This window comes from Sturnus vulgaris, chromosome 2, assembly GCF_052056855.1.
Source record: "Sturnus vulgaris isolate bStuVul1 chromosome 2, bStuVul1.hap1, whole genome shotgun sequence".
In the NCBI taxonomy this organism is placed as follows: Eukaryota; Metazoa; Chordata; class Aves; order Passeriformes; family Sturnidae; genus Sturnus; species Sturnus vulgaris.
The window spans coordinates 69,869,995-69,897,359 of record NC_142244.1 but is presented as its reverse complement, the minus strand read 5'-3'; the positions used below and the strand labels follow the sequence as shown (position 1 = coordinate 69,897,359).

Here is a 27,365-nt window from a genome sequence, read left to right as displayed (position 1 = left end):
ATCCGAGGTCCTTTTCAATATTCCATATTTTTTCCATATAATATTCCCATAACTACAAGAATTGCTAACATCAGAATAGACCAGGTCTCCAGTGCAGGCTGTCTTTATACACCTGGGATCTTCTTATATGTTTGAAAAAATGAATGAAAAGAAGCAGGAATCAGTGTCAAGAGATCTTCCAGCTTTGCATGATTCACTAAGGGAACTAGATATTCCCACTGCAAATGGCTCAAAGGCTGTATATGGGGAATTGTGCTATTTCCAGCTTCGTGGCATTAAACAGAGAAAAGTAGCTTTGTGATTTGGCTTATTTGGTAATGTTTTCTTAATTATGGAAATAGATATGAATCTAAAACGAAAGGCTGTCTCTTTTAACTTCCCGGTTTTCTGCCTACACGTTCCTCTTTAGCCTTATGAAGAGTGGGATACATCTCACCTGATCTCACAAGAGTAAAAAAGAGGAACCTATTCAAAGCCAGTCTCCGTGGGCTTCCTTTATAATTAATAGAAAGACATAGGTGCTTTCACAGAAGGGTTCATTTCAGATGAATTGTTCTGATGCCTACATTAGGATGAGATGAATAGCCTTCTGATGGTGCCTGTATTTTTCCATTGGCTTAAAAGGGATCCTAGTGTGACTTAGATGACTGAGGTAAGTGAGATTAATCCTACCTTGAACTAAAAGGGACAACATGGTTTGGTTTCTATAAATGCACTTAGACTTAAACAAGACTAAGGAAATTTCTATTACAGATCAATAAATTCCAACACTACATATATTCTGAAGAATACATTTATAAACATGTGCTTAAAGTATTTCTTAGTAACTATTCTAGATGAGAAAATAAGAGAACAGAACCTTTCCTGCCCTGTCCTCAACAGGATGCTTTTGAACATCTACATTTACATTTTTCTTGACTGACTGAGCCAATTACTAGAATGCAGAAAAGCAGTGCTGAACTCCAAGGGGGGTAGGATCATCGAAAAAGAATGTCCCTAACTTCTATAAAAGGAAAAATGATGATTTTATTAATACACTTTTGTAGTCAGAAGAGGATGCCAGGGTGAACGAATTAATACCATTTTTTAAATCCTATGCATGTATCCTGACCTGGGAAGTACCTAACAATGGATGCAATTACCTTTTCTGTAATGGCATATCGTTAGTTTTCACTTAATTGTCACCTGAGTCACTTGACAAAGATTTATTTGATGTTTAATACCACAAGCCAAGCTCTGAAATACTTGTGAATTAGAAAGAACTGTACCTTTCCAGGGACAAGAACTGCTGGATATCAATGCCAAGGTTTAATCACACATAGATTTACAGTGTACTGCTATTTCTAAGAGATGGTGAAGTAGCTAAGTGTGTACTTCTGAGTAGAAATGGCAAACAAAGAATGAATCCCAGGGCTGACTTTTTTCAGAGACAGTGGGAGAGGGGAAACAGTGTATATGTGCTGCCAGAAGAGCTAAAATAAATGCAAACTGATAATTACACTGTATGCAGACTGACATTTTTTATAGTCACAGTGTATGTACTAGCAAAATACAAATACAATGTCGTTGATGCAGCCTCCCTCATTGTTCCAGCCTCTCCCAGCAGTTGGGGTCAGCAGTAAGGACATGGAGCACATGAAGCATGGCTGGCCACAGCAAGACCCAGATGCTAAGCTAGGGATGATATCTTTTCAGTAGCAGCATCTGGCTCGTTGGCAGGCTCTACAGGCGGATCTGCTGGCAGGCCTGGATTTGCCTCTGGGTCTGTCATCTGTCATGTTGTTATGCTGTTGATGGGCTGTCTCTGCTGCCTTGCCCTCCCAGGCTGCATTTGCCTTTCAACCACTTTTGCTGCTGAGGATTATGTGCTGTTCCAACATTTGGGGACAAGGGGATGGCAGTACAGCGCTGAGACGTGTAGTTCAGAGAGCGAGATCAGGACAGCACTCTCGGAGTCAGAAATACGCTCGGCACATGCTCATTAATGCATGTTTTAAAGAACAGCCTTGCAGGTTTGGAATTCACTAGCAGCCTATTTGTTATGCTTTGCTGCTGGTTAGTAATTCAGGGCTCTGGTGACTCATGCACCTTTGTTTTTAATTATGACACTTTCATTTCAGCATATACCTGATGATGACATATACAATTGTTGATTAGCAAAGCAGAAGCCTTAATGAGCAGGGGGTAGCTTAGAGAGCTGGCTGTAAAAATAATATGAAATGTATCATTGATTTCTCCATTCTCTGCTGCATGGTGCATAATAACTTGGAGAAAACCAGTTAAAATAAAATATTAATGGGCTAGCAGTACTGGGAAAACAGCTCACTGTTAACATGCTCAGTAGTGAGAGAAAATTACAGGTTTCATTGTGTATGCTGCACCATCTGCCTACACAGAGAGCTGAAGCCGTAGGCTCTCCCAGGGGAAATAGCTGCGGATAAGTTATTCAATTAGAACAGTATTATTGGCCAGCTACCTTGGAGAATTGGGTTGATGATGTTGTGATTATCCTGCTCCACATTCCTTCATGTCCCAGACAGGCTGCATCGCTTTGCAACTTCCTTAAGTGCTCACTCAACTGTACAGTAGGTGAGCAATTGAAACAGGGAATATCAGGGATGCCTGAAAGAAAATCAATTTTGAATGAACTTTCTCTGCCTATCCACAGCCTACATATTCTGAGTCATATTGTATTTTTGCGGACTTCAGTGTAGTAAGTGACCGAACTGCTAGCGGGAGGAAAGAGAATTTCATTGTGTGCATTTAACCCGTGGCTGGGCACCAGGTTTCATATGGTAGGTTACAAAATAGTACAATGCTCCTTCAAGTGTGACATTCTTATTAGCAATACAGAAGCTTTCAGAGAGCTCTGCCAGACATGTTTTAAGAAACTGCTCTGACCCTTCGTCAACAAAGTTACAAAATGTTTTTTTCTCTTTTTTGAATGTTGAGGTTTTTTATTCTTGTGCAAAACAGATCAGATCATGGCCTGATCTCTGTCTTGTAAATCCATTTTTTTGCTGACCTCCTGCTCAAATTAATGACATCTGAGAAGCATCATATTCTCAAAATAGAACTCACTCTCACTGTGCTACATGCATAGGAACATAAAGAGAGCAGCTTCTAATTTAATTTTTTTTTAAATAAGCAGTAGTACACCCAAAGTTCAGATTTTTTTTTTCAATTTATATTATAAATCTTCACCCTTTTTCATCACCCAGTCTTGTTTTAGCTGTTCCTGATCTACTTGCATCAACAATGGGATTTTGAGACAGACAAGACTTGTTTTATCATTTGTTGTGATGTCTTGTATCACACATGCTGTAGAAATTTTTAATATCATTAAATGAATTGGTTTCCCGTTTAACTAAGCAGCAAAGGTTTATGATCTTACCATTAAGACTAAAAAAATAATTCTTTTTAAGAATTATTTCTATGTTCAAAATTGTAGTCATATTTCTTTCCTAGTCTGTCATGCACTGATGTAATCTGGAAAATCTAGCAGGGAATGCTACAAGGGGAATTCTTGGGAGAGGCACATTTTTCAACTGTGCTTTAATCAGAGCTGAGCTCTCCTGGAAAGGTGACTTATGCCTGCTCTGAGTTCACATCACTATCAGCAATCTTTTCCTCGTTCTTCAAAGCTGTATGTCCTGTTAAACAAAGATGTACATCGTCCACAAGGCTCACAGGAGGGGGCATTTGTGAGGTGACAAATGAGGTCATTGGCTTTGCAGCTGAAGAGTCCCCAGACGAGTTCAGAAAGGTGCAATCTCTGAAAACAGCAGTGATGCTGCATGACCGATAACACCACGTTGGCTCATTTCCTTGCCATTTATTTTTCATTGAATATAATGGGTGCAGGTTGGCAGCAGGGAGATACCCTGCCTGATCACCTTGTCCTTGTTGCAGTGCTTTGCTCAGGGAGAGAGAAAACATAGTCAGCCATTCCAAATGCCCAGAGCAAGGCAGGCCTGGAAGGGAGAAAAGGGAGAACTCTCAAGCTGTGGGAGCTCTTGTGCTTTAGGAAAATTCGGATCAGGATAGTGACTTCTTTGAAAAGTGCCTCGAAGGGACAGGACAAAAACCAATGTCTAAGAATGAAGTAATAATATTTATTCATATCTGCTTGCACCAACCATTTTGAACCATTTTCTACAAATCCTCTTCATGCTGCACCTTACATGACTTATCTCCCAGCTCCCATCCTCCCTTTAGTCTGAACATCTGGTACCTCCAGAGGGCATCTGCTGACTAGGGTGACTTGCACCAGTACATCTGTGTGACTTGTAGGCAATGGGACAGTGGTTTTGAGCTCCATGCTTGCAGGGCACCAACACATAAAGCATGAATATGGATGAAGTGCTGCTGTGCCATGTGTGCTCACGCTGCTAATGATAAATATGATAATAACCGCAGTCCTACACTCAGAGAGAAAATTCAGTTCCCCCCATGTGCAGCCTCACTGATTGAGTCTGGAAAAGGCAGAATTCATCTATCAACACCTTGTAGGGCCATAAAATACATTGACTTTTTAACTTCTTCCACTTCATAGAACTACATTTTGCATGCAGACTACGACATGGAAATTATTATGGGACTCCTGGGATATGCAAACCAGTGACTGAGTGGAGTGCCATTTCCTTTTATACTACCAGTGGAGAAAATTGTGCCATCTAAACCCACATGCTCACCAGCTGATGAATGTGAGGCTACTAGCTTGGTCTTCATTCAGAGCTTTCCTGTCCTTTTTCACACCTGTGGTCTATTTAGCTATAGCATATGTGAGCTGCCTGAGCAGAGAAACCTGGAAGCACAGCCCTGGATCTGGCTAGAAGCTGTGGCTGGAGCAAAATGGGTGGCTGCACACTATACCTCTTCATGTAGTGCCTGTAGCTCATTGAAAGCTGTGGGATTGAATTTCAGTTTGCTGAATACTTGTTTAAGGTTCAAGTAATGAGTATGAAAATTTATTATCTTTAGTGTCTAAAGAAGAGTTTAGGGGTTCAGCAAGAGGTCATGATGAGGGCACAAAATTAAAGGAAACACAAACTACAAATCTTGGGTTCAGTGAAGAAAGAGGAAAAAGTTTGAATATAGAGATGTTTAATTTTTTTTCCTCTGGCTTTCCTCATCCAGGCATGAAAAGCTCTGAACTTCCCCATTACCCTGGCTACATGGACTTCCCAAAGAGGCCTGACCCTAGGAGGACTTACAGAAGGAAAACCATGCTCCTGGTACCATCACCCTGTGTAGCAGTGACGAATTGCTGGTTGTACCGATTGCAGAATTTTTCCATGGCACAGCCAGGCAAACCAACCCTATCTGCTTGCATGGTCCTGAACTTTCCAGTGCTGGAGGGAGCTGTGTCAAAGAGCTGGGGCAAGTCAGCTGTGTCTAAGGAAAAGGTAAGGCTTGAATGTCCTGAACAGATCTGTGGCTGATCTGTTTCCTCTTCTCAAGCAACTCTGATTGTAAAGCTCTGTCTGCCCCTTGTTGCACTTCTACCTTTGTTCAAACTGACAGCTAAAATGACCAAGCTCCCAAAACCTAAACTCTTAAGCCTCTATTTGAACGCATATTACATTTTAAATCAGTTTCTTTACTGTGGTCATTTCCAGAGCAGGAAAAATTCCAAACTAAACATGAAAGATTTTGGGGTGTTTTTGTAGATTCACTTCCTGAAAGATTGCTTTGCACATGAGGTTTAGATTTAAAAAATTATATAATTATTATATAATTATATCAACTAGTTTAAAAGAAGTAGTGTTTGACAAAGGACATATAATTACTCAGACCTCTGCAACCACTTATTTATGTTACAGTCAAAAAGACATCTTCAAAGTTACTGAAACAATTCTTTACAGGCTCTGGGAAGAAGCTAGATGTCCCTACTGGACAATATCTTCAGCAGCCTGTCATCTGGGATGTGTATTTATTATTCTAACAGAAGCAGGCAAGGGGTATGAAGTGCAAAACAAATGGTACCTCTCCAAATTATGTATTTTATTTAATTGTTTTAAAATCCTATTTTAAAATGTTCTGTTCTAAATTTTGTGCTTGGAGAGATTCCAGGGCTGTCTAATGTTAGCGGAGAAAAAGGAGAGTTTTTTGTACACATCTGCCTTTGAGAATTTTACAATAGTGGATATTTGTGTTGTTTCATTTTTGTACATGCTTCCCCCTCAGGGAGAATTCTGTATCTAGAAGCACATGTTAATTTAACCCTTGAGTAGAGCTGCAGCAAAAATGGTTTGTGTTTGCCCCTTTGGGAAACTAATGGTGATGGTGAAGAAACAAGCTGTCAAAGACTGAGAGTTTACTGTTGTTTCTGTCACCTGCTTATTTGAATTGTGAGCATTGATGCATATACAATTTACTAACAGAAGCAGGTCCTAAAATATAAGTTTAGAAATCCGCTTGCAATTGTGTGAGTGAGATAAGCAGGACGTTGGAGAGATGGGTACCAACACTGCCACAGAAATGTAAATTCGTCTTGTCACAAATGTCAGAAGTGTTCTGGTTTTTAAGATGCTCCATTTTTTAAATAGACTCTAAGACTGACACAAAAGGAAGAAAAAGGGAGCATGTCAGAAAACTGTTGAGAAATTGCTTAGATTTTCCAGGGAAAAGTACTGAATAGGTTAATTTAAAGGGAGAAAAAGGAAAAAGCAAGAATCAGAACACGAGGGGTTTTTAAAATTTGTAATGCAGACTCAGCATGGAAGCAAAAGGATAAGATTTGGCTGATGAAAAAACTAGTCTCTTGTCACTTCCTACCTGCCAAATGTCTTCCTAACAGTTGTGACAAACACAGCTAATTGTGTCAGCAATGGGAACCTACATTTAAAGAATAAACCTTGATCTTTAAATCCCAGCAAGATGAATAGGGAGAGAACTAATGGTAGATACACTTTTCATGGTTGTTTTTGATGTAACATGTTTGATGTGAGTGGTAGTTTGCAAAGCAGTCAGGAAGAAGGTATCTGCCAGCTTTGAGCCCAGTTCGTAGTTCTTCCTGATGTCCAGCTGACTCCACACAACCCAAGAATTGTGCCAGGTGATGCTCCCTCAGGATTAGGGACAGACTAATCCCTGAAAAAGAGATGCTTGTTCTCAGACAAGATATTAAAAGAAAGACTCTTCCGAAACCTATAAAACATTCCTACAACTCAGGCATCATTTGTGGTATTGAAGACCACTTCATTAGTGCTGGAGAGATAAATCGTGGGGTAGTTGTTATAATGCAGCCAGTTAACAGCTGGACTGGGGAATGTACACAAGGCACACACTTTCATTTGAAAGCCTAGGTTGTTCATTGAGCCTTTGTTTTAGATAAATGCCTTTCTACCCAAGCCTACCACATTCCTTGTAGTCAGAAAAGAACAATTTGAAAATCCAGCAAATATATGATGTTTGATGTCCAGCTTTGCTCTGGCTCTGTCTTCTGCTTCAAGCAGACATGCCCCAAATAGGTGGGCTGTGCAACATCATTCAATCAGAATGTTGGCAATATGGTAATGCAACCAGATCTGGCATGCACAGCTATCTCAAAAGCTCAAGGTACTGCCTCCAAAAATAATTCACATGCAACAGGAGGTAATTCCTTTGCATTCATTTCCAAGCCCATTTCAGCTAACATTTACGCCCAAACCCATTCTCTCTTCCTTTCTCAGCATGGCCAGGCTACCAACACTTACAGGTCTCTACATCCTTGGTAATTTATCAGTATCTTCCTGTGGAAAGATTTTCTACTAAATGATTCACATTCCCAAACAGCTTTCCATGTTATTTTCTTAGGTGATGACATGAGCCAGTGCTCAGAGAATCACCTATTCCTTAGGCTTCCAGTGTAGTTTTGAATATTCAAAAAAACAATCTTTCCAAAGGGAAATTATTAGTTACCAAAACCAACCAGCACCAGCTCTGAGTTTTGAGCTTTTTCTCAATCAGCCATTTTGTGGGCCACCAATGTAAAAAAAAATGTTTTGCAAAGAAAACTATTCACTTAGAGCAGAAAGCAGGGCTGTATCTGTGCATGATAAAAATGTTTCACACCTGAGCAGAAAAAAATGCATGACAGAAAATTAACTTCAGGGGTTTTTTGCACCGTAGGTTATTTATTCTCCTTGAAAGTGAGAAATTGTTATTTTCTTTATCAGACAAATGAGATGTTTCCCATTCCAAGTCACCTAAAAGGTTTATTCCTGCTGTTCCAAGAATTTAGTGTCAGCATGAGATATAGCATACCTACCTTAAACATTCAAGTAACATTGGATTCTAGTATACCAAAACAAGGAAAGTAGGGTGATACTCAGCATCTGGATCTAAGCTGTAGCAGTGACAAGAAATATATTTTCCTTTCCACAATAATCAGTTCATCTAAGCTAATTTATGAGATTATCGGACCTGCAATTGCTAGGATCATATTTTCTTTATCAGCTTTGCAGTTTTCTGTCATATAAGCTTTGTACTTTTCTTCATTAAACCTACGGTAGCAGTTTCTGTGGTGGTCACTTAAAATATAAAATGCAAGGGAGGATTAGGGAGCAGGAAAATATATGTGTTTATCAGTTCTTAAAGCTGGCAAGCAGAAGTCAAGTTTGCCCTTAGTTTGTGGATTTATTGTCTTGAGAGTGGAAGCTCACCTATGGTGCACAACCTGTGATTAATTACATACTAATAAAACACTTCCCAGAATATTTAGATGCTATTTCTGTGCTATTTGACAGCTGTTTTTTTAATTTTAGTTCCTACTGACTCACTTTAAGGGCTAAAGCAGAACTGTACACCTTAATAGGACCAGCATGGCATCCCCAGGGAGTCCCTGACCAGTCTTGGTCTTGGCTGATTTCTCTGGTCCTTTCTAAGCAAAGATGTTCACCCACTACTGCATGTAGGGCTTCTGCATGTGACTAAGGCCATATGTACAGAAAGAGAGAGAAAAATGAAGGCAGTTTGGGGAAATTGGTTCAAATGGTGCCTGCACATTGCAAATCTCTAAGGCCAAGAGTACCAATTGTGCAGGCTAAGGTCCCAGTTTCCAAAGAAACACACAGGTCATGATATTCATAAATTTAAAATCTTACATTTGACAGAAAATAAAATCAATCACTTGACCATCAAGTGACCAAGCATGCATATTTTCACAGAAGTTTCCTTAAAAATAGTTGCCAGTAAAACAGGATTTCTGCCACAAACAGAGTCAAATCCATCAAGTGTCCTTTGCTAATTTAGTAATCATTTGTTCCTTCAAATATAGGCTCTGTCCCCATCAGTTCCTCTGACAAAGGGGTCTCCCTGCATCTGGAAGATGATCCAATTATAGTTTAAAGAAACTTACAGAAAGTTAGAAGTTTCTGAGAGTGGGGAAGAAGTGAGGGTGGGTACATTCTCATATGAGTAAAGTGAGGACAATTATACTTGTCCTGAAGTTTTATAGGGACTGGAGCCAGGTGCTTGAGATCAGGTTTGGATCTGCTTTCTGTTTTACTTCTCCCCCTCTCTTTCACTACATACAGATCCCATATTTATATGAAAATAAACCCTTGCACCAGTTCTTTTTACTCTTACACACCTTAACCAAAAGAGTCCCTTAAATTAAAAGCCCTGTTTGAGGCAGTACTGGCAGACAGTGAAAGACTGCTGTCAGATGCCTTCTGCTGGAAAATAAAAGGGACACTGCAGGGAGCTTTTACCTTGGGAATCTCACCCAGGGCAAGATCACAAAGAGCTAACAGCTCTTCCTAGTTCTCTCCATGTACTGGGAATTGTCAACATAACCAGGGGACTTCATTATCATGCTACAACAATGCCTGAAAGGAGAACTGCATGATGATGCTTTCCCATGTTATCCCATGCCTGTCACAGGTGTTGAGATCCCTGAGATGTCATGGGAATGTCCAGCTGATGAGGAAGTATTCGAAGTCAACTAACTGCTGAAAAAGCCTATGTGCTCCTATTTATTGTGAATAGGTTCTGCCTGACTCCCTTTAGGCAAGGCTGGGCAAATCTTAACCCTTGAAGCTTCAGATCTTCAGACCTTTTGCTTCAGCCAGCAGGGCTGTGAGTCATTGGATTGCCCAGAAAGAAGCAGGGGGCTTTACACCACAAACCTCATGGCAGAAAAATTTTAAGGTCTGGGCAGCTGGCCAAAACCTGAGGTCCTGTAAAACTTGTTTCCATAAAAGAAAGAGATTGATCATGGAGTTAAGATTTCCTAGATGAAACTATAAATCTATAAGGGATATATACACAGTCCTGTTTCCTTGACTACAAGAGGAATCAAACAAGAAATTAATTCTTCAGTTCCAAACCTATTTTGGCCAAACACACAACTGAAAACTATTGTTTTTTGCTTTTCACTCTGCATTTCCTCTGTCAATCTACCATGATATCTGATGATTTCTTTCAGCTTTCTTAGTGATTTCTTTATTTCTTGAGGAAAGCTCTTCAAAAAATGCCCGTTATACTCCTGAGCAATTTTAGTGTAAATATAAAACAAAAGTCTGGTAATACTTCTGTTTGCTCTCTGCTCTCTTCTATTATTTTTATTTTTAATAATGTCATTTAAGGTGCAAAGTGTCACAGGTCTTAGTCAGTTCTTCTGTCCTATGCACCATTTTAAAGAATTTAATCCAGGACTTCCATATGATCCTGTTTCCATGCAGAGAGAATTATCACTGCTATGAACAGTAGGACGGATCAGCTTTGCTATTCAGCAGTACTGAACATCAAACTATTAAAAGAGGGTTTCTTAACATTAACATTCTTGCCAATATTAGTATTTCACAGCTCCCCACAACTTCTAACAATATCACCCACCGTGCTCCTCATACCATTGTGCATTTCCACTTCAGTTCACCAACTAGCTTGGACAAAATTTCACCTTAGCTTGCTTTCTTACCACACAGCTGGAAAAGCAAATGGCTTTGCTGATAAAGGTGGCCTGTTGTTTTGTACTTAACTGAAGTATTTACTGTTGGACACAGCTTAAAAAATTGCCACACCATTAAGGGGAAGTTTCTCATCTTCATGGTTTTTTGCATCTGTGCTGGCATGGCCATAACTTTTGGCCTTCATCATTTGAAGCAGAAACTTCATTCTAACAGAGTTTGAGATAATAACTTTAAAAAACTTTATTGAGACTGTTCCAGTATATTCTGCCCCAGGGATACACTGGCCAGGTTGAATGGGGCTTTGAGCAATGTGGTCTAGTGACAGATGCTCCTGCCCATCATGGGGTACAGCAGTAGAATTAGGTGATCTTTAAGTTTCCTTCCAACACAAACCATTGAATGATTCTATTGTTATTTATATTATAAATACAAATGCTGACACAATTTTAACTTTAGACATTCATATCTTATATAAGGTAAGATATCACTGAATTAAAAAACCCCATTAATTATCCATTAAGGTTGTATATTATTTCACAGTAGAAGCTTTTCTCCCTCAGCTGCCTTCTTTGACACATACTTTATAAGGCCTTTTTCCCTGACAGCTCATATTTAGGCACATGGAGACAGCCTGCTCCTGTACCTTTAAATTTCCTCCTAGAGGAATGCCCAGCTTTCCTGGATTTTTCTGCCCTTTGGGAGTGCTTCCAAAGAGGCTCTCAATCAGGCTCCAGAATAGAGATTAGAAAGAAGTCAGAGAAAGGAACAGAAAAAAAGGAATGGAAAAAGAAGGACATATAGAGGGAAGGAGATGGGTCACAGCACTGAAATTCTCTAAACAACAGTCCAAACAGCAAGGTTCCAGGTAGGTAACATGGAAACCTTGGTTATATGCATATTGCCACACTACACTTCCCCCATTATGACCTACATGTCCCATTGCTCAAGGAACCTCAGCACCAGGGAAAGAAAGAATTTTTAAATGGACAAAAGAGGTGTTCCTTTTCCCCTAAAGTTTATTTGTGATGTTAATACAAATTTTACTAAATACACCAAGTAATTCACAATGCAGAACACTTAAACTGCTAAATCAATAATAAAATGGGAAAGGAGGGACAGGAGCTGCATTCTTTTCCACTGAAAAATGTTAAAAAGCAAATGTATACCTGTTGGGGAGGTAGAAAAACCATCTTAAGAATGAAAAATGCTTCATATCTTCACTGATTTCTGCCCTTTATAATTTTTTCCAAGTCCTTGGCAGAGGATCAGGGAACCCAGAGAAGCCTCTTGCTGATCTCACACAACTATTTCATGTTGAAAGTGCTGATCTAACAACCCTCAGGTGCACGGTTGGGAAAATTGTGATTATTCTTCTGAGGACTTGCCGTGGGGCAGCTGACCATGGATTCCTAATGTGTACCAGATGGGACCATGGCTCTTACTTTCTACAGAGAAGTATTTAGATGCACTCTGAGAATAACTGTGATGGTCTGCAGATTAGTGGAAACATGAATTTTGTGTGAATTAAAACTATTTGCCACTGCCAGGGAAAACACAAATGGAAATGCCATAAGCTTCTGGTACCACACCTAACAGTTTTTTTAGTGATAAAACGTGAATTTAACCTTTTTAGAGTTTTTATTCTTCAGTATATTGCTTATGTAAAGCCCCAGAATAGAACACTGAGTGCTAAAGGATTCATCTCAGCTGCCCTCGTATTCTGTCTGCAACCAAGATGCTAAATTTCAATTCTCTCATCTCGCTTTACAGTCAGTGGAGAGAAGAGGCATCTATTTGATGCTTCTCTGAAGTACTCTGAGGTGGCTTCTATATGTGTCTAATCCTCTCCATTGCCTATGAGGGGAGTCCAGGACAGATAGGCAGATGCAAATGCCTAAATGCAGAGAAATGCCTTACTCTGCATGCTCTGCTGTTACAGGTGGAGATGAAGAATGAATATGATGGCCATTCCTCTGCCTCCTCTGTTGAGCATGTGGATGGGTTTTGCAGTAGTGGAGCTGGCCTCCAGATGAGAATTATGAATTTTGTGAAATCAAGGCTCTACCAATTAGCAATAATCATTCCTGATCAAAAGCTGTGGAGGTAGGCACCAAACCAAGGTACCACTTAAGCATGTACTTGACTTTAAACATGCAATTAATAGTACTGACAAGTTAAGCACTTGTTTAAGTGCTCCGCTGGATCTAAGCCCTCTTCTTTTAACCAATATTCACCTTCCTCTTGCCAGCAGGGCTCTGACAGGGATGAATTACGCAGTTGGGATGCTCTACAAAAGAAAAGCATGTCTTCTGTGACATGCACAAAGATCCCATTTGGGTTTTAATGAGGAACCATGTTTTTAAAATAATAGGAAGGAAAGAAAGATCAGGGAAAATGTCCCTTTCAACTTTGTTCTGAAAAGCCATGAATCGATATTTTTATTAAAACAAGCTGTGTTTCCTTCATTCTTTCCCCCTTAACTTGTAAAATTGAAAGTAGTTTTACAAGGAAAATCTACAATTCTATTTGGCATGCAGAATGCTAGAGAAAAGTCCTAAATTGGCAACAGAAGGAAATATTTTTACTTGTCAACTTCACTGATTGAATAATAGAATTTAGAGCAAGAAGTCACAGAAATTGTTCCAATAATGAAATCATCTGACAAAAATGTTTTGCCTCTAGGAAAACTGATTTCTGATGATGCAACCCATCCAAATATTTTTAATATATTTTTGAAATTTTTTCTGGCTATTAATAATGTTTCTTCCTCTTCTTTATATTTAGAGTTGTACACATTACATTTGGTCTAAGATTGCACCATGCAGTGTTCAAATTGATGCTTAACATGCACAAATTCAGAAAATTTATATTTAATGTTCCTAGATTAACTGAATCTCCTATTGGAGATATATCTCCAAAATCTGAACTCAGTTTTTAAATTATTTACCTCAATCTATTGAAAGTTAAAAGATCAGTCAGCTGCTGAAGATGTTCTTGGCTTAATCTAAAATACCAATGACGTCAAAATGCTCCCATTGCAATTCCAATATTTCTGCAATGCCCAGATAGGAAAGGACCCAGACAATAACTGGAATGCTCTTATCTCACCCAAAAATCTACCTGAGCTTAAAATTGGTCCTATCTTTTATAAAGCAACAAAAACTCTGGAAACAAAATAGTTGTACAATAAGACTGAAGATTAACACAGGCAATTCTAAACAGGGAAGGACATCAAGGTGGCTGTGTGCAATTTCCAAAATTAAAGAGATGGTGTTGAAAACACAACAAAATAGTAATTTTTCTTGTCATGTGAGAGTTCAGTTTCAACACAATTGCTGACTAAAGCCGTGTCACAGCATAATATAACATCCTTTTCATGTGAGAAACAAAGTTACCACTAATATGAGAATTTTGAGAGAATTTCCTGACTTGTTTAACAAAAAACCCTCATCCACTGTAGTGCAAATGAATGTTTCACAGACAGGAGAAGTATGGAGCTTTAAAATTGCCAGCAGAATGCACATAAAGGAATTAATTGCCTGCCCTGCTAACCTTAGGCAGCTGCAGCTTTAGCAGAAACAGCTTTCTGCATGGGTCTGGAGTCCCTGGGTGTAGGGGCGTGTAGGGTTTTTTCCATGGCTGTACGGAATTCTGGCAACTTTGTAGAGAGTCCAGACGTCCACCTGGGTTTGAGATACCAAACAACTCTGTTCTTAGAGGTAAATGTGTTCATTCATTTTTAGAGAGGACATTGTCCAACTCCTACCTCTCAGATTTATCTCCCTTTAGACCATTCATCCATTTTAGTGAGATTTTATACAAATACACTGAAATTAGCATATTGAAACTCCTCCTATTGACCACTTCTGCTATGCAGTTGTTACTGCTTTTATTGACACTTTCCTCCTGAGGAACTTGTGAAACAAGATTCAGATGTTAATGTCAAATAGTTTTCTTACTTTTCTTTACAGACTAACACTGTTTCTAAGGACTCTTCATCTGTAAATACTTCGAGAGTGCTGCTTGACTTGTAATTTCTTAGTTAATTAATATCTGGATGCAATCCTGTGCTCTAGGATAACCCTGCTTGAGCAGGAACGTTGGATCAGATGAGCCATTCTATGATTTTTCTCATTGAAATTCGTGTTGTTCTCAGGATGAGCTCATCATATTAAAACACCACCTCTACTTCAGTGGCTCAAAATGTAACAACATTATTCAGCCGACACCCAATCTTTCTCAAAGTAATTGGGAAAACTGGGGACTATTTGTTTTCTCTGCTTTCCTACTGCTCCCAACACCATTTAAATATCAATTTGCATGCTTTATAAAATAATAAGTAAATGTCTTCTAAATAAAAAATTATTCAGCTTAATACTTTAATACTTAATATTGAAGGATTCATCATTTTCAAGTTCAAAAAGAGGTAGCTGTCAGAATCCACTCTTACATAAATTGCAGGTTTAAAATACAGATTTTAAAGGTGTTAATTATGGATCACATTTTGAAAAACTGCTACTTGGGGTTTTTTAGGTGCTTCCCTTTTTGGGAAGCTACCAGACTTGGTTTGGACCCTACCAAGTATTGTAGTGCCCATTTTTTTAAGAGGAATTTGTTGCCCAGCTCCAATACCTGCTCTGACTGTCAGGTAAGGTATCCAAAGAGGAAGGCTTTGAAGTGTCCAGGAAGTAGGACTCTTGGTCTGCTAAGAGAAGTCTTTAAGTTGCAGAGATCTACCACAGCACTGGCACTACAAAGATGTTTATTCCCTACAAGTCACTGGATTTTGAAACAGGATGGTGGAAGAATAAATTGAGTACTTAAAGCATTTTGTAGATACTTTTGGAAAAAAAAGATACTTGAATGATGTGCATTTTTGCCAAAAGTTACATTCATTGTTACTTAAAACTTATGGGTGGTGATTTCACCTTTTTTGCTGATGAAAATTTTTTTGGGGAAAAAATATCTTTATCCATCCACACCAGTAGTTACGTACACAGTCCATTCACACAAATTCACACCAGAGGGGTATTTACCACTGGCTCACCTGCTAAGGTGATCATAAAGTACACAAAATGAGAAATCAACAAGAAATCAATTGATTTTTTCCTGTTTTCTCTTAGGTATAAATAAAAATATCTTTTGAAATCTAGTAATCTTCATTATTTGATCTACAGAGTTTGCTATCCCCATTGTTCTTTTCAAGCACTTAAAATGTATCTATTGTTTGTGATTTGATTTTGAAAGGTTTACTTGCAGGTGTCAGAGGGGATACTTGCCTATGTGTTAGCTGTTCTGAGCAAAATTTGGGCATTATTTTTTGAAATGCATGCTGTGAAATACATGGAAACAAAACCCAGGCACATTAATATACAATTATGTTGCAATTGTGAAACCTTAACACCATGTTAATATTGCTTTCTTGCATCTAGTGTGTGTGATACATTTGAGAAAACATATGGCATATAATCCTTTCCACATGGTTTAGAAATGAAAAGGTGTCCTCTGTGAGCCTATGTCACCAAGGAAGGGAATGTTTTCTCATTTCTCTGGGTGCTGGAACCCCATGATGAGCAGATTTGCATAACAATTAACCTCTAAAAATAATTTATAACCTCTCAGATGAGAAATCAGCTTCAGGGTAGTTAAAAGGGGACACATTCTTTATTAACATGGCTGTTTACATAAAGGAGACATCAAAGCAGTGTAGGCAGTCGCTCATACTTCCTATGCACTATAGAAAGTGCACAGTGGTGCTTTGCTTCCATTATTTCCTGCGGAACTGTTAGGGAAGAGAGAGAGGGAGGGTTCCTTTATTAACAGAGACTCATCTAGCCTAATAAAGTATTTAAAAGATTAAACACTCCATTGTTTTTGTGCTCATACAGAAGTGCAAGAATGCCCTTATTTCTTGCAGCTGTCCTGCCAGGCTGACAGTGGAGATGTTCTGTTTTCACTTACTGTTTCCCTGGCTCTGGGGGTGGACAAGGAAAATGCAAGGGCAGGAAGCAGCTATGACTAAGACAACTTGTAATTTAGAAGTGCTTGTGGTTTCACACAGCCAGGGCTAGTCCTAGGATAACACATTACATCAAAGGTTAAATCCCCTCTTCCACAGAAGGAAACCAATTTATTTTGACCATTTGCTCTGTCTTGTACTCTACTCTAGGGCTTTCTCTCAAACATTTCTCTTTGGCACTCAGAAGTCAACGTTCAGTGTCCTTGAAGCCTAAAGCTGTTCAGCTTTATTGGAATGTGTGCTCACTCACTTGTTTTGGTAGATATCAATAGACTCTGCTTTGCAAAGCCTGCCCCAAACCACTCACACACTAATGAAACTATTCTATCTAGAAATACTCCCACTACTCTTTCTCTCTGCTGTGACCATCCATCTCCATTCCTCAGCTTGGTATGAGAAGACTTAGCTCTGTTTCCAGTGGCTATCCTTGTCTTGGTATTATAATACAGATATGTTCATCCACCTCAGTATTTCAGCTGCTGTAGAACAAGAAAACACACAGGTATTTTCCATCTCATGTTTCCTTTTTGTCTTGTAAGTCAACCTTGTAAATTAGACTGTTGTATTTTATTTAGGTGAATTACATAGTCCCAATACTGCTCATTCCTTTCAAGTGATGCAAAAAGTCCTTTTCATTGCATTCTAAATCAGCAGTCTATTTTCTGCTGATTTTGAATGCTTTCTTGAAATTCATACTAGACTTATGATTTAGCTGAAGAAGAAGGAAATCCCCCTCTCCGTTCTCTCATTGTTTTAATCATCACCATAAATCTATTTATTTTGTTATGAAGGTTTATTACCAAAAGATAATGCACCAACAGAAGCCTTTATCAGGCCACCTTTCTTCTGTCAAGGAGACAGAAACAAACCTTTTTTGACCATTATTTCCTTCTTCAATTTTTTATTACCTACTGTAGTAATTTAGCTGAACAGTGCTAAATTTATCAGTCTTACTGTTTGGGTGAGATTTATCTGGGTAACAAAGGCCTTGGGAAAGGCCATTTCTGCTCTGTGCCAGAACTACACATACAAACAGACTGCTCAGGGAAATGGTGGAGGCATATCCTTGGAAGTCTTCAAGAAACATGTGGATGTGGCACAAGGGCATGGTTTAATGCTGAACATGCTGATGGAGCTGGGATGATTTGTTGAATTTGATGATTTTAAAGGTCTTTTCCAACCTTAACAATTCTATGATTCTATGAAAACAAATCACCACAGACTCACGTGAATGGGTTTTGCATCTCCCTCTGCTTACACACCCTGGATGCTGCTGGATTTCAGAGATACCTGCCCCAAACCCTAGGCCAGAGTAAGCTAATTGCTCAGGTTTTATGTGGGAGATGGGAGTTGTTATTTTCAGAGAATATATGGCAATATAAATGAACTTGAAGCATTTGAAATACCCTTAGAGACCCTGACAAATAGTTTCTCATCTCTGAGACAACTGTGTAAAGGTGGCAGCCTGAGAACAAGACACTGGGAGGGGAGGCTTCTTCTGACCATGTAGCCAGATCTCCTAAATGACCCAGCACTACCAAGAGTAAACCTTCCATTCAAAGTCACAGAGTGCAGCTCTGGCTTTGAATCATCCAGAGCTCATAGAATTTGTGTTTGGATCAAATGATTTTTGTCAGAAGTGCCATTTTGGCTTACACTGTTTTAAACTTGGAAAAGACTGAGAGAAATGTACACTCGATATTAATTAGGCCAGTTTCAAACTGTTAATTCGTGCTTCCTATTAGGCATATACTATTATGTTGTTCTCTGTCTCAGTGACACAATCTTTTTTTGCTACTGATTGAATCCTGATTGATACTGGCTCTGAAATCTCAGCTCCACTGCAGCAATGAGGAGTTGCGCCAATGTTTCAATTTTTGCCAAGATATTATCCACTGAGTGTTGTTCTTCTTACTTATCTTTACAGTGACCCAGCTGAATGTCTTCTTATTTAATCAGAATTCATCAACAACTGTGTAGCACTTAGAGTATTAGATTTCTGGTTTCTTTCTACAAAACATTATTCTTTCTAATTGCACAAGTAAATTTTTCAATATGAAAAGAATTGAAAAATCGAAATGAGCAAACTGAAATTTTAAATAGTTAATGATACAGTTGTGATGAAGGGACATCTGACTTGGAGACCAGAATACGAGACTGCAGAGTACCTTGTTCACTCTCTATTTTTCAGATTCACAACACACTCTAATACTGTAGATAACCAAAGACAATAAAAATAATTACATCTCATACTTCAAATCTTAAACCATTTGTCAGCAGAAATAAAAAATATCCAATCACCATCACTACTCAGTTTGGAGGCTTTGACTCTGTAGCACTGAGGCTTGGATCTGGATCAAGGCAGAAGTATTGGACCAGAGCTAAAATGCTCCTAAGCGCCTGGAAAGTGTCTTGGTCAGTGTGGCCTAAGACTCGTCACTGGTTTTGGATAAGGAGGAGACCTTGTACAAACTAAAACTCAACTGGGTTTGCTTTATGAAGTTTGGGTGAGCCTCAAAATATTTCAGTCAGAAAGAGATTGTCACAATCACCCATCTCCATTAACCTCTCTTCCTAAGATATGTATGAGACAAGTGTTAAGCTTTCCTTTCATTCCTTTCACCAATTTTTCTGAAGCAATGACAACCAAATTTTAAAAACATAATCTCTGCCCCACCTTCTGAGAGTCCGTTTAAAATGTGAAAATGTTTTTCATTTTGAAGGGATTGAGCAATGCTAGGTATTAATTGGAAGATTCATAAAGTTTAGGCTGATCACAAAAGGGCACTCACTCTCCAGTCCTTTTAATCTTTTTTCTTAATGTGTGTAATTAATTTAAAAGATGAATTCTATCCTTCCTAACAGCCTCGCTTATTTGAGAAAATTGTTGCTTCTTCAACCCTATGTTCCGCTTTTTCTCCCCTCTCCCCACTTCCTTGCTGCCCATTAGGTCTTACTGGACTCTAAGTGCAAGAAAGGAAGGAGAGAAAAACGATTAATTAAAAGAGAGAAAGATAATGAAAATTAATTCAAAGCTGGTAACACGATTAGACCTCTCATCACACTATCTATTAAAATCTAGATTAGGACATCAGCTCTGTAATTTTTAATCACAGAATACTGGGGTGGCAGATAACTTCAGATTTGGCTGCTGTTCTGCAAATAACAGACTGCTGTTTTGCTTAATCCAGGATGCATGAAATACATAAAAAGAAACAAGCTAAGGACAAGTTGTAGAGTTTCCTTGTGGGAAGAAATCACTTCTTTAGAGAATGCTTTATAAAATCTAACAAAAAAAAAAGGACTTGTGACATCCTGGTGGTGTCTTAGCATTGAAAAATTGACTGTCAGTCTCTACTTGAAACATTGTATGGATTTATGCTTAATGAATATGACCAACACTTTAAATATTTATTTAGATCATCCTGGCCACAGGATTAGACTTGCCAGCTATCAACTAATATGAGAAAAGAGGGATTGGAAAGTTTTAAAGTTTTACTTATGCTCTTGCTAACTGGAATACAAGTTTAGATTCTGAGGAACCATGATTTTAGCATCTTTCTTACCAGCAAGAACATCCATCAAGTGCAGAACAATTGTGAACTCAATCTTGTTCTACAAGCAAGGTAACAGTGCTCTACCTTGTGACACAGTAAAATGCATCTGAATTCGATCTCTAATTTTTAGGTCAGAAGAGGCTGTAAGCAGTGCCAAGGTTAATACCTCTCTGTGTACTATTTGCTATTGCAATACCACTGTCAAAAGAAATTTCAATTCTAAGCCAGTTATACTGTATTGCATTACACACATAGAGGCCTAGAAAGTGTTATAATGAGGTTTCTATCTTGGCTTCTATTGCTATACAGATTGTGATTTTTAATAGCTATCTGGAATTGATTTTATTAAGAACATTTCTATGCTATTCCTCAAGAGTGTTGTTAGAGAGGTTTCAGGTCAGCCTCCCTGGAAGAGAAACCATAAACTTTGCTCAAGCACTCAAAATGAAATGTTTGTGTTAACTCAGCTAATAAACAGCTGAGGTGAGAGTCTTTAAACCACTCTTCCTTTTTAGCGTGGGCAGAAGGAAGAATAATGACACACACTTGAAGAAATGTAGCACAGGAGACTTGAAATCATGTACTTTTAGTGCTGATGATCTCGCTTGGGTCACTGGGCAGCCATTTCACTGGCTGGATGCTGACAGTCCAGGGCCTCTTGAAGTGACAGGCAGGTTGTAACTAAACAGAGACTCAAAAGCCTGAGACCTTTGTAGGAAATCCTCCCTAGGCAGTGATGACTGGAAGAGTATATTGGAAGGCATTTAATCTGTCCCGTGTATGAGTGCAGCTTTCTCTGCAGCAGGAAAGGTGAGAATGCTCAGGTGAGAGCAGACACCTGAGCCTGAGCCAGACTTACTGCCCTGTTACAGTCCCTGCTCAGGTGTCCTTGCTGCAGCCAGAGAATCCATAGCCAGAGAAAACAGGCTGCTCCCATCTTTGCCTTGCTGGCATGCACACACTCAGAGCACGTGTCTTTCCAGCCACACCACTCTGAGATCATTCCCAGGCCTCCTCCATCCTCCCACAGACCTGGGTGTGAGCAGCTGCACCAGGAGCCCTTTGGAAACTGCTACGGAGAGGCAGCGTCCTCCCCTAGGTGCTTCCCTGTAAACCCTAGAAAAAACAGCAAGATCTGGCCCTGGGTAGCACTGGCTGCCTTGTGTGCTGGATCAGACTGGAAAGTAAGGAAAGAGCAGCTGGCTGAGCTGTGGGTTTGTAAGCAGCAATAGTTCCCTCCTGCCTCGCACGCTTCCACAGGGTTTTCGAAAGGAGGCGCGTTTAGTGCCAGCTCACACAGCAGCGCTGGTGTCACACACAGCTGAAGCACTGAGCCAATGCTAAAATCACATGCTGCTACTCAATCTTTATAGGGAGATCGGGGCATGCAAAGCAGGCAAAATGGACTTTAACTTGGGTTTGGATTGTTGGCTTATTACTCTACAGTTATGTAGATCTCCCAGACTCTTCCCAAGTAACAGTCCCAATGTCTACCCAAAGTACACACTATTTACTGTTACTTAGCAGGAGAGATTTGTTATCTGCTATTGTTAAGAAGAAATCTCAGTTTTTCTGTGGCTTTTTTGCAAGGGACTTAAAATTTTTGAGAGATTTTCAGAGCTTTACTCCTCATACCCATACACAAAAAGAAGAGCAAGAGCGAGTTAATTCTTCTGAACTCGGCCAATCAGATATTGAAAAGAAAGTTTTCAAGCACGTGGCTGCAGCAGGGACAAGCTTTTCTGAGCACGAAGCTCAGCCAAACCAGACTGTCCCTGCAAAAGCTGTCCTGCCAGTGCTGCTGTCGTGGAACAAACAGTGCTGTGTTTCACTTCAGGGATATGTTCAAGAAAATCACACATTTTACTACTGAAAACATTGCATTTTTTGGAACATCCATAAAAATCATAAAGATTAATGAGATTGCATTACATTTCACAAAGCTCTAGTCTATGGGAATGTCTGGACTTCTAAGTGGGATTTGTCTTATTAACCTCCTTTATCTATGGGATAGCATACAAATCATGGGATAGCATACAAATCATCACATTCACCTGAAGTAGAGGTTTTCGTGTTATTCCATGGAGCAATATGGGAAATGAAAATCCCTTAACAGCAAATGTACTGCCCTTAGTATTCAGGGATTCCTAATCCTCTACTGCTTGAAGATAAAATGCTATTGGGGGATAAAGTGGGAGCTGGATACCTACAAGAGTGCAGAAGACATTTTTCTGTTTACCGCATTAAACTGATAAACCATGTTTCCCACTGGGAATGGTGATGTAAGGAAATTCTGATTGCCTTAGGTCCTCAGGTTGCTGTAGCTCCCTAACAGCAAAGGCATAATAGGGTCTCTACACTAAAAAATCGACAGCATCCACCAAATTCTTATCAGGCAAAACCCCCTGACTTCAGAATCGTCAAGCCCATTCACACTACGAATCATTTTGATCTCTTATAGTGTAATGAGTAGCATTTCATATGAGGAAACTACCTAGGTTTTGGTTTGGGTGCAAGTACCTGCTGTGACCATGGTAAAATCAGAATTTAAGTCCTACAGCTTCAGAAGCAATGGAATCTATACTGAGTGTGGGAAGGAAGCAAGTCTGAACTATTAGCACACTGGAGGAATGCTTTCTCAAATGTGGGATCCCTAAAGCACTGTATAAGCAAAGCAGCCATGAATACAGCACAAGGAGATTTTAAGCCGATTTTAACTAATTTTCTTTTGGAACCTGCACTTAGAAAGGATTTTTTTAATTGTTTCATTGATTAATTGATTGATTGATTATACCACAAGAAAATAAAATATCTAATATAACAACTCAATCCTAAATTGTTGCAGCAGCCCTGTAATAGGGAAGTAGGCTTAAAACAGTGGCATAGCAGTAGCTGGATTCTGTATGTACCATTTAATTGCATGAAGCATCTTTATTTTTCAGCCTCTTTTGAAAGATTTTGACCTCTCTGTTTCCTGCCTGTATTATACTGTCTTCCAGAGCACAGTTTAAAATTTAATGCATTAATAAATGCCATCAAGAAAAATATCCAGATAATTCACATTAGGTGCCATGAATAATTATAAAATCAATCATCAAAATGATCTTCCCTAAAATTATGCATTTTTCCTTTTCATTGCATCATTAATTTTGAGGTCTAATCCTGTATACTCTGGCTTTCCAACATTCCTGCTGATGTCAAGCAAGCCCTCATTAAACTCAGATGTTCTTCCCTGCTGGTTCAAAACCCAGCTTCAGAGCCTATTTCCACAGTTCCTCAGACTTTCTTTCTGTTTCTTAAGGTCTGAGGAAACCTAGTGCACCACATCTAATAAAAAAAATATTAAAAAACAAAATCTCGCAGACATTTCATGTACCGAAAACTCAGCTGTGTTGATTTTGGAAAATGCCTCTTCACAAGTAGTTCTGGAATGACAGGGAGTGGATGTGGGGCTTTTTTCCCTAGTATTGCCTTCTGCTATTAGTAGAGGTACATGGTGAAATTACAGCCTTTTGTTCAGAAGCAAACTCTTATAAATAGGTGAATATTTTTCAGGCCTTTCTTCACCACGTTATTGAAGACAAATATGTCTCTGTTAAAGGATCTTCCCATTCAGCAAGGATCAACAGAGCACGTATCATGTGAGAATTTGAATTCCTAATAACCTCCTTATTTAAAATGACTAGTCTGGGTCCTTTTCCTCAGGGTGAAAGGGAGGGGAACAGTTAATGAAACTCTTTCATTTTCTGCGTGCACTTTCCTTCTCTGACAGAATGGAAAGCGGGTGTCATTCCAGGTTTCTCCTGGCAGTAAATAGACCTATAGGACCCACTGTGCACTAGATTAAAGAATCTTCCTCAGTTTGTGCTGATTGACTATTTTTCCTGCCCCTTAGTTGCTTCCAGCACAGCATCAAACCATACACTGCTTTTAAGTTGAAAGAAGAGGTACTGGTAATTCAAACAAATGCCATATAGGTTCATTTTTTTAGGCAGATGGGTGTTTCATTTATTTTTGTCAACAATAACTTCCTAAGAATTCTTCTTAATTACTATTTAGGCAGATCAGAAGGTTCTAATCCTATAACGATTTAGTGCCTATGGTATCCTCACCCATCCTGTCTCTGAAGCAGTGTTACCCTTCCTTAAAATTAACTCATTTCATGTTTTGTTTACCACTCCAGAGGGAAGCTTTTCGGACTTGCTTTATGTTCCAGATTACTTCATCTAACTTGAGAGCTGCACTGGAGCCTTCACATATGAGCATCCATGCCAGAAAACCAGAGGAGTATCTCAAAGAAATCAAGAAAAATAGGATACAACTCCTTATACTGTCATATTGAATGTTTATGTGACTTTATGTGACATTTGCATTATCATAGAAATTCTCGCTCCTATCAATAAAAATTATTCTGACCAACAGTGGTGAATTAAAATGCAAGCCTATGCAAGAATAACAGTGTTGCTTTTTGTACAGAAAGAGTCCAACAAAAAATCCATTCTTCATTTGCTTATGGGTGGGACTTGTAAATAATGTCAGTATAGTCATTGATTTAAGAGAGAAGTATTTCTCCCTATTAATATAAAACTGTCATTTTCCAGCTTTTGATATATGATGGTTGGTATATTCCAGCAAGAAAGACTGAGGCTATATTTCTTTAGTGGTTTTCTAGATATGATTTCAATGACTGAACTGAGGACTCAATTACTGAATCCCTATTTCCGGCACATATGCAAGTGGCTTTTACTTCCACCTGTAAGTCTCAAGAATAAGGCTGTTCAATAAAATTCATATCTTCTGAAATGCAGGAAATACATATTTTTATTACGTTGTCATCATATAGTTTTTTATAAAAAATTAAATATAAAATAAATATCTTTATTGTTTAGGTATTATAAATATTTTTAAAAATAGTTTCTAGCTTATTCTGCATCACTGAAGTATTAATTCTTCAATAGTGATGTTGATTTTACCAGCTTACTACACCACACTAAGTGTTTAGTTCCTGCTGGCTCTGTCTGACCTGCAGCTGGACAGATTCACTGCTCTTATCTGCCCTTCCATCTGTCTGGACATTTACAAATGTTAATCACAACAGTCCCGTGCTCTGCATCCTCTGTGAATAAATGGAGGAATATATCTGGCAGAGCTGACTGCTACACTCACACATATATTCTGTGAAAATTTCCACCATAAAATACACTTTCATGATTTTTTTAGCACTTCTAGGGCACCATGCAGGTAATCAGACATCTTCATGACTATCCAATGTTAGATCCTTTATGGATATATTCTCTGCATTAGCTCTCTTTTCTAATTTTCTTCAGCTACTCCTCTTATAATTACAATAAAATGTATGTTTTCCTTCGTTATTTCTCTTTAGCAATACCTGGATTTATTTTATTAAGCAGTTCTCTTGATATCTTTAAAGGTATTCTGCAAAACCCAAGGTCGTCCTCCCCACATGCATATCATCAACACAATATATTGTCTAGAAGTTATATTTTCCCATGATCCTTTTACAACTGAAGCATATTTTCTCCTATATTTAGAGGATAATAAAAATGGTAATTTAAAATCATTCTGTATTGAAGATGATCTTCTTTTCAGTGTTTCCTGTCCATATTATCTGCATCCTTCTGCTCAATTGTAAAAGAATGGGTTTCAAAGAGGCACCAGGCAACAGCCCTGGTAGAAAATGTCAAGACAACATCAAGCTGATGTTTTTACAACTATAACTCAATTCCCTCAATTTTGTGACAAGCTAATAACGCTGATATACCCTTAAATTTTTGAGTAGCAGGCAGTCATTTCCATGCTATGGAATATTTGTTTCTCCCTCCCAATAATAAAAATGAGAGCCTCCTCTTTATTCCCTGTGTCTAGTATTTTTGAGAATGAAGAATTCCTATCTTCCCATTTTGGCCCACGTCCCCCTCACAGAATAGGCCGGGAAATTAATATTGTGCAAGGCTTGTGATTCCTGTCTTTCTCTATTGGCAGTGCTTTCTTTTCAGTTGTCACTTGTGTCAGAGTCTGATCCCACAGTGCTGTCCCAGTGGGGGACAGGCTGATACCATCTGAAAGCAGCTCTGGTAATACATCGGGGGAAAATCAGATCCAGGCTGCCTTTGAAGCACCGAGGACACCAGTTGTCTGAACCAAGCTGAGAGCAAGATTACATCTGCAGCAGTCCAAAGGTGCATATTGACAAAAAGGTAATGAACATACACCAGTTGCCTCACTGAAGCATCTCGGGGGAAACAGAGGCTTCCAGCTTCCATTAGAGTGTAATGAGCTGTGGGAAGGCTCACAGCACTGACCTCGGCTAGACCTGCCATGGGAGAGGTGTCTGTGCCTTGCCTGATGGCAACTAGATTGTTAGCTGCTGCATTAAAAACCTCTGGAAGTAGGGAAAACACTCCAAAACTCTGCTGGAAGATAGTTTCTGGCCCTGTAAAAGCCGGGCTTCTGCAGAGCACCACCACTGCGTGTGGCTGCATTTTTTTTGTAACACATTCACAGTCCTTTCTCCTTAGTAAGAATGGTCTTTGCTGCCTCTGAACTTCGGTTGGGTATCATACAGCTGACATAGCTACTAGTTTATATCCTATACCTGGCATCTGTATCACATCTACTTCCCCTGATCTGATCTGATCTGATCTGGAGGAAGAATAGCATGGTAGAGAAATTATATTCATATTTAAAGTGACTTCCTGTGTTGTGCTTCCAGGCTGCATTAGAAACAGAGGTAAAAGCAGCCTAAGCAACTACTTGTTCTGATAGATTATTTATGTTTATCTTCTGCTTTTGTTGCAGATATCCTTTGTGTGTGTGTGTATGCTCAAGTGTACACAGCTGTATACATACTAGTATGTGCCAATCTGATAT

General features: G+C 39.0%; 1 long non-coding RNA gene across 1 annotated transcript; it reads left to right on the top strand.

Moving 5' to 3' along the window:
• The first annotated feature begins 495 nt into the window (after positions 1-495).
• Positions 496-24,088, top strand: LOC148224838 (uncharacterized). Its single transcript, XR_015801970.1, has 3 exons — positions 496-652; positions 5,140-5,408; positions 24,030-24,088. It is a non-coding gene; the product is annotated as an uncharacterized LOC148224838 (long non-coding RNA).
• Positions 24,089-27,365: the final 3,277 nt, after the last annotated feature.